Consider the following 10,733-nt stretch of genomic DNA (forward strand, 5'->3'; position numbering starts at 1 on the left):
TGATACGTTCAATTAATTTAATTTCACTTACTTCTGTCGCTTACAAGCGGAACAAAATTGAAAGTGACATCGAAAGAAATAAGGAAGAGATACAACGTTACGAAGTTCCACAGTAAGTGAGCGTAATAGGCAAATATATTCGAGTAAATATACTTACCGTATGTATAAGACTATACTTCAGTAGTTGAGACTGTTAGCTGAGAACGTATAACATGAAACCGTTAAGGCGTAAAATAATCTGTTTAGCTCCTTAACACCTCGCGCTGTGTACGTTTCGGATTCTACATATTTTACGATGCGCAATATCGTGATACCAATTTAGATATGAGCAACGAATTAAAATTCCTGAAATTTTGAAATCCACATATCTAAAACCCTGCAATAAAAGAAGTAAAGATATAATATAAAAATTATTTGTTAGGATACAGTTGAGAAATTTCGATCAGTAAACGAAAGTACTACATTTCTACCATATGTATGCACGTGATTTCAATTGAAATTCGAGCGGTGAATTTATGTTGAAATTTGAAAACCTACATATTCAGAACTCTGTGATAGAAAAACTACGTTTAATTTGAGATTTATTTATCAAAATATAGTTAAAAAATATCAATCAACGAGAGAAAATCGTGATAGCATGTTGTAATGTTTATAAGATCCTATAAGTAGCGAACATGTTAATAAGCTATTTCTATCAACGATTCGAAGTGCGCGAAACAACCAGGAAATTGTAATATCTCAACTCGAACTTTAAGCGTGACGAAGAGATTTACACACACTTAAAGTATCAGGAGAAACTTTTAAGGGCTCGAAAACGAGCAACACGTAGATGAATGCGCTCGTGAATCAGACAGAAATCGGTAATAATTTTTTCGGCTCCCTAATTTGCTACCTTAATGACTGGACATGATATGCAAATGGCAGGGTGCGAGCATTCGGGCGTTATAACGTCCAGGCGACACGATTTGCCGATCAGGTATACTTTTTGGGTCCGCTGCACTCGTCTACAGGGTGGCAAGAATACATTGAGTGCTATGGGTCAACGTTCCGATGGATTATCTCCGCGTAATGGGACACACGTTCGCGAGATCTGGGAAAGAAGCAAGAGTAAAGTTGAAAAAGAGACAAGAGGAAAAAAAGAGGATTGGTCACGGGATCCTGGTTGAATGTCTGAAAAGGAAGCGGCGAGTGTTGGGAACAAAAACCTTTTACCCAACCACGAATCTATTCTACGAGTTAGAAACGCGAATAATTACCAGGTTAGAGGAAGAGGAAACGGACGGTCAGCCAGCCGTTGAAGTCGAGGCCATCGATAGCTGTCGACCAACGTTTCCAAACAATAATTATTGATGATGCCAGGGAAGTAAAGTAACAGTTCATTGATAACATGATGAATTAACGTAGAACTCTAATAGAGCTGTAAGATAACGAATGAAAGATATTTGCAAACATATATGCGCATAAAGGCTGTGAATTACAGGGCTGATAGTAGAGGCGTAAGAACTTATCTTAGGACATATGGAAAGAGCAAAGCTAATACATTAACAAGCGCTATAATAAATGATCGATGGCGGAAATTGTAGGCTCAAAGATCTTATTCGCGATCTTATTCTTCACGATGAAAAAGCAGTCGTTAGAATTAATCGTTAGGAGATTTGTGGGAAGAAATCAATTCTTTCGCGTTAATGGGTTTCCTGAAAGTCCCGTGGGTACACACTTCGCTCATCTGATCTAAATTCTAAACGGATCACGTGAATTTCCTTGGAAATACATGATTGTCGTAACTTTTAATTAGACGAGCCTTTGTGTTGGCATGAAAAAGAAGTTGCAGAGGAACGAAAGCTTGTTGAAACCGTAGAAAACTTCCACGTTAATCTTGAGATTGTTAAAAGTCGATGTCCAGATAGAAAAGAATTTAGGTCGAGGAGCGTTTAAGAGGAACTTGAACCTCGAATGACCGCTTCGCATGAATGCAATCATTCGCATTTCACGCACCGAAGAAGGCAAGGGCTTATGTAAATTGTTTTCCCAACTTTTTGCTTCATTGTACACCGGACGGATGTCCATCCGAGAAAGAGTCTACCTTCTAAGCTAACGGTTCCTCCGTAAACGTTCGTAAACCGAAAAGTCGCTGAAACCAACAGAACTTTATAATAAATTATATTTTACGATACAGCAAACAGAATTGCCGCAGAGACGTGTTTCGACTTTTATCTCGTAGCCTAAGCAGTTCACACAGAATTGCACGGATCATATAATTACATATTAACTATCGATAATTACATCTTCATGAGTAACACGCCGCGTTCATTGCCATCATCTCTCGATTATTCTATGAATTACGCGGATGATCGTACTAATAATTTATATCCTCCTATGACAAACGGCGAGGTATCGGCGAGGAAAATCTAAACGAAGATCCTCCGCGTCTGCTAACGGGCCCTGAACAAACCGGCAGAAAAATGAACGTACACAAGGACACGCGTTTGAGAGTACTATAGGTAAAAGTGTCACCAGTCGATTCTTCGGGTCGCGCAGTTCTTTTATTCATTTATTCCGCGCACACCGAGGCATCCTTCTTGAAAGATTCATTCAACATTCTCAACATTTTTACGCGGCAGAATCAGAGGCGCGATCGCGGTTCTTCCCTGATCAACGGGTAACTCGAGACCCGATCGTCGTCCTCCTTTTCGTCATCGCTATGACGATATTCTATGCTGGAATACGCGCGCATCGTCGATCGAAGGTTTGTTTTTTTCTCTTTTCAAATTTCTACCAATCGATTCCTCGCTCGGAACTATAAATAAACTTGATAACATTCTTTAGCGACGCGAAGGCAACTTTATTAAGCGCAGTAGGCTGTTACATACAGAGTTCGACCGAATAACACGAAACGTAATTTTGTAGCGCGTACCTTTGTAATCTAGATGATCGGTTATTTGATCGAGCCTAAGGCTAGAATCAAAGATTTAATCGGATATTTTTCTTCGAAACGAGTCGTTTGAAAGGCTAAAATATAGAATTGTAGAAAATTCTCGAACCACTGATAAACAATGACAAATTAATAGCAGAAACGGATGACATATTTATCGGAACGTGTCCTATCCGGGGTTTAATATTCACGCACGACAATTTCGCGATGATAAATTGTTTTCTTTTAAATAAATTGTAAATTTCCATGAGCTGACACGAAGAACTGTTATCAGTGGCCTCGTTATTCCTTTTATCTTCGTTATTCTATTGTACTTGTTCCTCGGCGGTTCCCTTTTCGTTATTACCCAGGCTATTTAATCCCACATCTTTAATCGGGTCAACGAGCCGTCTGAATAGCGTTGCAAGAATTCGCGATTTCAGATATCCTTGAATTCTTTCGATTTCCACTAGCTCGTTCCTGCTTCAAAGGAGACCAAACGTGGCAGAAGAAGCGTGGTCGGATATTCTTAGATGTCGTCTGTATTGAAATATCACAGTTGGATGTGGTTTCATAGTATTAACATTTTCAACTGTTTTTATGCCAATACTGTTTCATTATCTGTTAACAATTTTTATTGAATTTCACCGAGAACGGAGGTCGATCGAATCATTGCCTGACGCGTGTATCATTAACATCGATAAAATTCCAACGGATGTAAGTACTTGCACCTTGCAAGTACGTCATCTCAGATCGTATTGGAAATCGATTACGTGCATCCTTGACTGTTCTAATTTATTACGAATAACATCGTGTAGGGAATAACGAACTAGGATTATAAATAGCGTTAATCCTCTACCGGTTTAGGTTACTTAATTTTAATTTAAATTCTATATCTCGCGCGATGAGCACTATTCGTAAGAGTTCTGTCGCATAAAATACAGAATGCTAATTAAATTTTTATTAAAAATTGCAGCAAGATTATTTTAAACTCTTACCACGCATTGTCTAGATGCGATATCAATGGAGACAGAAATTGTTCTTTTAAATGGAAACAAAATTCTTTTTCGTAAGAAACAAGTTACTACATCGAGCCTAGGTGTGAAACTGTACATACGTACATTGTTTCGCGTGGAAGGTTATCCTTGACCCAGAAAGTAGCTAGATTCCGTGACCGAAATTATTGATCATAGCTCTTTGGTATTTCACGGATGAGGCTGAGATTAATCTATATGACGTAAGTCATATGATCATTTTGCATACATTTCAAATTCTACGGAAAATTTTGCGTTTCCTATCTCTTATGTTCCTGCGCGTCGTTAAAGAATCATCGAAGAAGCATCGGTAGTATACCGCAGTCGAGAAATGTTCCTGTTCAAAAACACCAATAACATAAATATCGGCTGTTGCTGATACATCTGATTAATATAACGGGCACGAGACCAGGTTTTGGGTCGTGTCGAGTCATCGTCCAAAAGGATCGTTCGTTTCGCTACGAATAATAAACGCTTGCCTGTAGATACTTGTTCACCCTTTTCTTTTCTTTTATGCAACATTCTATCGAAAGATTCTGTATCAAACACCGTATCGTTGTCGATAAATGAATTTTATGTCGTTATATTTTCTTCGGATTTTTCCTTCGATATTTTTCGAGTCGCATAAAGTGACTAAAAAAAAAAAACTTAATATTTCTGGAATTCTATGAAAATGCTTCGTCTAAAACATTTTCTTGCCTATGAAATTTCTCGATATTTCAACTTGTATCCATATTAACTTATATTTTGGATTTTCGTGTATTGTTGTTAGAATTCTGTGCCATGCATTAATTATGAAGGAAAACGCCTGCAGAGGCGACAGGAAGCGAGTTGCAGTAGATTGAAGTGGCTTTTTATCATAACTTTCCGTATTTTGATTTCCTGAATAAACTAACGGTATTCTCCCAAACTTATAGGCAGCGATTAATAATGTTCGCTGTGTCGAACATGGAGGTGTATCCGAAAACAGGATCATTAATTTTCCTCTGGAGCCGGTCATAATCAGTTTTAATTTTATATTCCTAATTACGTACATATACGGTGTTTGATAATTACCCCTGACTTCATAATAATTGAACATCTACTTCAAGATTTTACAATAAGAAATCAATAAAATTAAGAAGTTAAGAAACTTAAAGACGAATGAATTATCCTAAAATTTGATTTACGATAAAAATGGAATAAAAGAGACAGTAATGTGATGTCTTTAACTGTAAATTAACATTTAGACATGTAATTTTGTAGCCGAGTAATTTACGATTATGGAGTTTGGTGACAGACGAAACGCGGTGCAACGATTTAAGGAGTTCGAGCACGAATCTGCATACTTAAACATCCGAACAGTGACGTCCGAAGGAACCCCGTTGACTGAATATCAGCATGCGGAATATCGAAGCCCCTGATTACTCGCATCAAAGTTACAAGGAAGAAAATGTCACGGTATCGGGATTAATCTTTGCTGCTTAATTGGATACTTGACTAATATGGAATTCACACGAGAAGTACTTCTTCCTTAACTCTAATTATTACCCTGTCGTTTCTTCCTTATAATAATTAACACGCCGAATGTGTAATCTAATGTGCTAACATTCTACGTAATCAATCTAATTTTAATTCTTATCTGCTTTCAACAACATCCAGTCATTTTTCCTACGCAATAATTAAGACATCGAATATGTAGATCGAGATCTAACGTAGTAACCCGTTTAATTTCTATTACATGAAACTTCCAATTCTTTATCTCCATTCAGTAACATCCAGTCGTCTTTTTCTTGTAATTAACACGTCGAACACGTAGATCGAGATCTACCCATTTAATTTCTAATAATCGAAACTTCTAGCTACTACGAATGATAGAACGATCAATGGTCCGCTCGTATATCATTGCTGTCCGCTACTTTAATCTTGTTCATGCACAAAATCGTTATCTTGGACACATGTAAGTATAATCGTTGAATATTTACACGCATATTCCTCCGTGTTTCATTATTCTTCTCGACAAGGCGGTCTATGCGGTGTCCTAGTAATCGTTTCTTGTATACAAGATCGTTTTCTCAGCTTCGCCCGATAAATCTTTTCCAAGGTTTGCCTCGCCGAAAAATACTAACGGTAAAGAGCTGACGTATCCTAACTGCTTGTCAAGCATAAAAAGATACAGGTGTGTAAATTCGACTTGTGTCGTGTAGAAACTGATATTGTTATCAACAACGTACACATCGTTCCCTTAAAACTTCACCGGAATTTAACTCGTGGCTTACTTCGTAGCCACGGATGTTGCACTTGCTACGTTAAATTACACGAAATTATAGTGATTCCGACGAATTCACGCTAATCGACCCGTGAAGCAACGCGTAATATACTCGTAAAATACGACTTATTATCGTGAATCTAGCAAAAATTAGCTCTGCTGCGATCCTCGAATTTTCATATTTAATCTCGTTCTAATTTTATCAATCAAAAAGGATCTGTAATGATTTAAAAAGATATTTGATATATTATCAACGGGAGATGTGTGACTCAACGTTTCACGTTTTGTAACCACCGACATATTTCTCCAAAATATGCGGGAACTGCGGTAAAATTTGCTTCACAGCATCCCGTAAACAACAGTAGACAATACCGTTAACATACAATAGTGTTAACATACCGATAGCATACCGATAACAATTTTTACGCATTTTGTTCAAGCTAGAGATAACTTTTAACGTTGAAAAGATACAACTGATGTTACATGTATAATACAGATTACGGAAAATAGCTGAAAGAACGCGGTAGAATAAATCAGTGACAGAATTACGATCAAATAAACGGTGTTAACGTTCTTATTTGTGAGAGGTGTCGTAGAGAATAGCAATGACGAACGGTTGCACGATTTGTCGTGGAAAAACGTGCTGTTAACGGTATAGAGGGGTAATACTGCAAGGCAATAAAGAAATGTACAGAAGTGTGTAAATTATCCGACTACACGTTCCCTTGTACCGATTTCCTCGCCCGCGTAACGTTACTACGGGATTCTTGTCTCGGAAATATCGCTCCTCTAGCGTTGCAACGGTCGACTGAATTTTTTCGATAGGATGCAAAGACACCTTACACCTTGCTAGGTGTGGAATCTAACCGTAGACACTCGATAACTCGCTGATAGCACCTTCCTTTTTAATTCGATTGCTTGAGGCTATCTAGTCGTATCGTGACTCAGTTGATTATCTGCAACATTATTAATACGGTGTTTGGTTGGATAATTGGATTTTATCAAATAATGTAACGCAACGTACTTATTAAAATTGAAAATATACTTGTGGATCGTCGGTATACTTGTTTCAAAGCGACGTGATTTACATACAGAAACTTCTGTTTTCACAATTATGCGATATCAGAGTGTGACATTTTCAAATCTTCAGAACGAAATTTAATTTCCGTATCTGTAAAAATAACTATGGCACTTGAAACACAGGATTGTTGAAAGAGTCATTAATTTCCGTTTTTAGATTTCAAACTATCACGGTGTTTGGATCACATACTTGTGGTTCTCTAGGTTTCGATCTTTATTATGTTAACAAATAATCTTTGTACGAAATCTATTTCTTTGTTATTTAAAAATGTACATATCTCGAATTTATAAGACAAGGAAATGAAATATGTTGCGCGTTGTTCTGACGTTTCGTGAACGTTCCAGTTCATTTCTTCAGGGCAGAACCGAAGGCAGAATTATTTTTTATTTACATAAGAAAAAAGAGCGAATTCGAAATGTACGTAATTTTTTACGATGTGAAGATAGATTTGGTACAAAAATTTTTTGCAGGCATAGTGAAATACCATCGAGAAAACATGATTAGTCCTGTGATAACTACAGTCAAAGTAGAATCAATAGTAAAATCAATATCTTGCGTACATCCCGAAGATGAATACGTCATCATCTCTTTATACTATATCTAAGTAAACCGTACATTTAACTTCATCGAAGGTCCCGTTTGGCCACCTTTTCTCGATGTTAAACAACCCTACTGTTAGTCACAAGGCCTCCACAAACCAATAAGGAAATTCACCAAATCTTAAGCTCGAATCGTCCGGATCGTGGCGCCAATTTTACGATGGAGATACAGTTAACCGTTGATTTCGTCCTCCTCTGCTCGAGTCTTATATCCAGTTATTTCCTCACAGTGCCGGATTTCATTACTAAGTCCCGTGTCATCCGATATTCTTCATAAATTCGAGGACACTTCATAACGCTGACAAATTCCATACGATTCGGCCTCTCTGATCCAACCGAAAAACTTCTCCGTATTTTTCTGAAATTTCTTAATTCAACAAGACGTTTGCTCAAGACGGTAGCTCACTCGACATTGTTTATGTCATCTTGATCGCGTCAAAACAATCCAATAAAACGCCGGCTAATTACACGTCCGACGAGGAAAGGAACGATGTGGTAAAGACTCGATAAATCGTTTACGAGCTACAGTAGGTAGCCACGTTGGGAGCATATAGATCGAAGATAAAGGACACTGAAATTAGGCGTATTCAAATTTTTGACAAAGGCCTTGACCCAGAAAACCTGCCTCCAGGAACTCCTATCATTCTCTAAAAGACCAACGATCGATCTGTCGCTCTTGAACTTGATCTTCGGCAGCTTTACCTCTCGCTTCACCGTTGATTCGAGATACTCAATAAATATAGTAGCCTACGTGGGCAGCTGGAATTTATTCGCTGGCGCGAAAGGGTCGTTAACCAACGTAAAACGTGGTTCAAGCATCGTTTCCATGAGAGAAACATGAATAGCGAAAGAGAGAGATAAATAAAGAAGCGGAGGATCGACGACTTTGGCTCCTTGAAAAATAACGAAACACGCTGTAATGTCCCCGCTAAATGCTGTTCCATTGGATCTCCATAGCGTCCTCGACTTCCCGGCCACGATTTCTTCTTCACTTACAATTGCGCAATTCCTTTCGCGTTGCTCTCGCTTCGACATTAAAGTTGCAATAGCTAAAGTAAATACCTTAAATACCTTGCATTGTAAATTTTGTCGTTGATAATTTCGTCTGAGTACAATCTAATCTTCTTCTTTCTCAATTGTTTACTGCATATAGTCAATCCCTTTAATTGTTTCCACAGTGAAAAATTTCCAAAGAATACTTTGTATTTTTCCTTCTTTCGAATCGATGCATGGTCTCCCTGAAAGAAAAGAAAATTGGTTAGTACAAACCGAATGCGTGTTTTCTTCATCTAGAAATTAATTAGTTATCACTTTTTAAGATTCTTTTTTCGAAACTGCAACACGAGACGGTGTAATATCGTTACTCTGGAAATATATGCAAATGGCACACGCGATCGTCGCCCATCCTTTTTCTTAATTTCCATGCTGTTGCGTGTATCAACTATTCAGAAAACAAACTGGTCGAAACTCTTTTTGAAAATGTCTCAATTCCTTTACGCAAATAATACAATTTGTGTTTTCAATTTTCAAAAGATAGATGATATACTTGTTACAAGGAAATAACAGTAGAATTACAGAGCGAACTTAGAGGAACAGCGTTCGTAACAGCGTTTTTCTTCATTTTCAGTTGTCGATCGACGTGGCTTCTGAAACGTTCACGTTCGTATTTAATAACGCGCACTGCATCATAATTTCCCATTCGAGTTTGGAAATCCCCATAGCCTGGCACTTACTTTCTGATTTCGATGACAGAGCGCAGTGGAGTACCGTAACACGAGGAAGTTTCAAAAGTAAATAAAGACTGCAAAAGGAAAACGGCGTACGTGAGATACAAGAGCAGTCTTAAAAGATTAAAAAAAAAAAGAAAATAGTAAAGAAGGAAGAAGAATAAAGGGCCAAGAATCCAGGCACGAACAACAGGTTTCTTTTTCACAAGAAACAGCACTCGAGGGTTCATGGGCACCGATCTGGAGCTGATAAAAGCTTCGGTTTTTTCCTCTTCTTTTGCAAGCCGTTTTTGGCTGTTCCTTGACTCCGACACGCTTCACGAGTTGCTTTTTTAACAGCCACGTGTTCCGTTAAGAATATTACCATGCGGAGATTCCAAGATGCGGGAAGCAAATGCAATTCTCTGAACTTCGACGACCTTGCAGGCGGGGAATCCCTGCAAGAACGCACTATGTCATTGAACTATTAGCGAAATTATTTCATGAAACAAAATGGAAATGAAGAATAAGTTCGCAATTTATAATTCGTGACTTTTTGCAACTAACCAACATTTGTCGCGATTATTAATCGTTAGATTGCAGATTTTTAGAGGACTAATACAGTTGTGGAGAAATAGTACCACGACAAAGTGTGAGATTTTTATTGTATGAACATTTTTAGACTGTGGATTTTATACAAATTCATGTCTTTATGAATGTTCTTAAATTTCCTATAAATACATAAATAACTATAAAATCTTGCGATTATTTCGCGTATTTCCAACAGTACCATCTCCCAGTAAACAAATTGCACATAGTTGCAGCAAATTCGCAATTCTAGATGAATCAACCATACCAAAGTATTGCACGATTAAGTCTCTTTATTTCGGTTATTTATAGCTCTTCCATTCATTCTGATGGACAGGTGGACAGCGAGAATGATTTCGCTGTCTGTCTTAAGCGCGATGGTACCGGAAGCAAGCTTTTATTCTGCACGTCCGAATGCTCGTGAAAAAATTACGTAAAATCGGCGGATCTGCGTGACGTAACATAAAACAAAACGAGTGCCAGAGATTTGCCCTTTACGATGAATCAGCATTTGTCATTACCACGCAACACGTATTTTTCTTCTTTCTTTCGCTCGTTAAGCCATG

This window comes from Bombus impatiens, unplaced genomic scaffold (assembly GCF_000188095.3).
Source record: "Bombus impatiens unplaced genomic scaffold, BIMP_2.2 scf_0726, whole genome shotgun sequence".
Taxonomy (NCBI): Eukaryota; Metazoa; Arthropoda; class Insecta; order Hymenoptera; family Apidae; genus Bombus; species Bombus impatiens.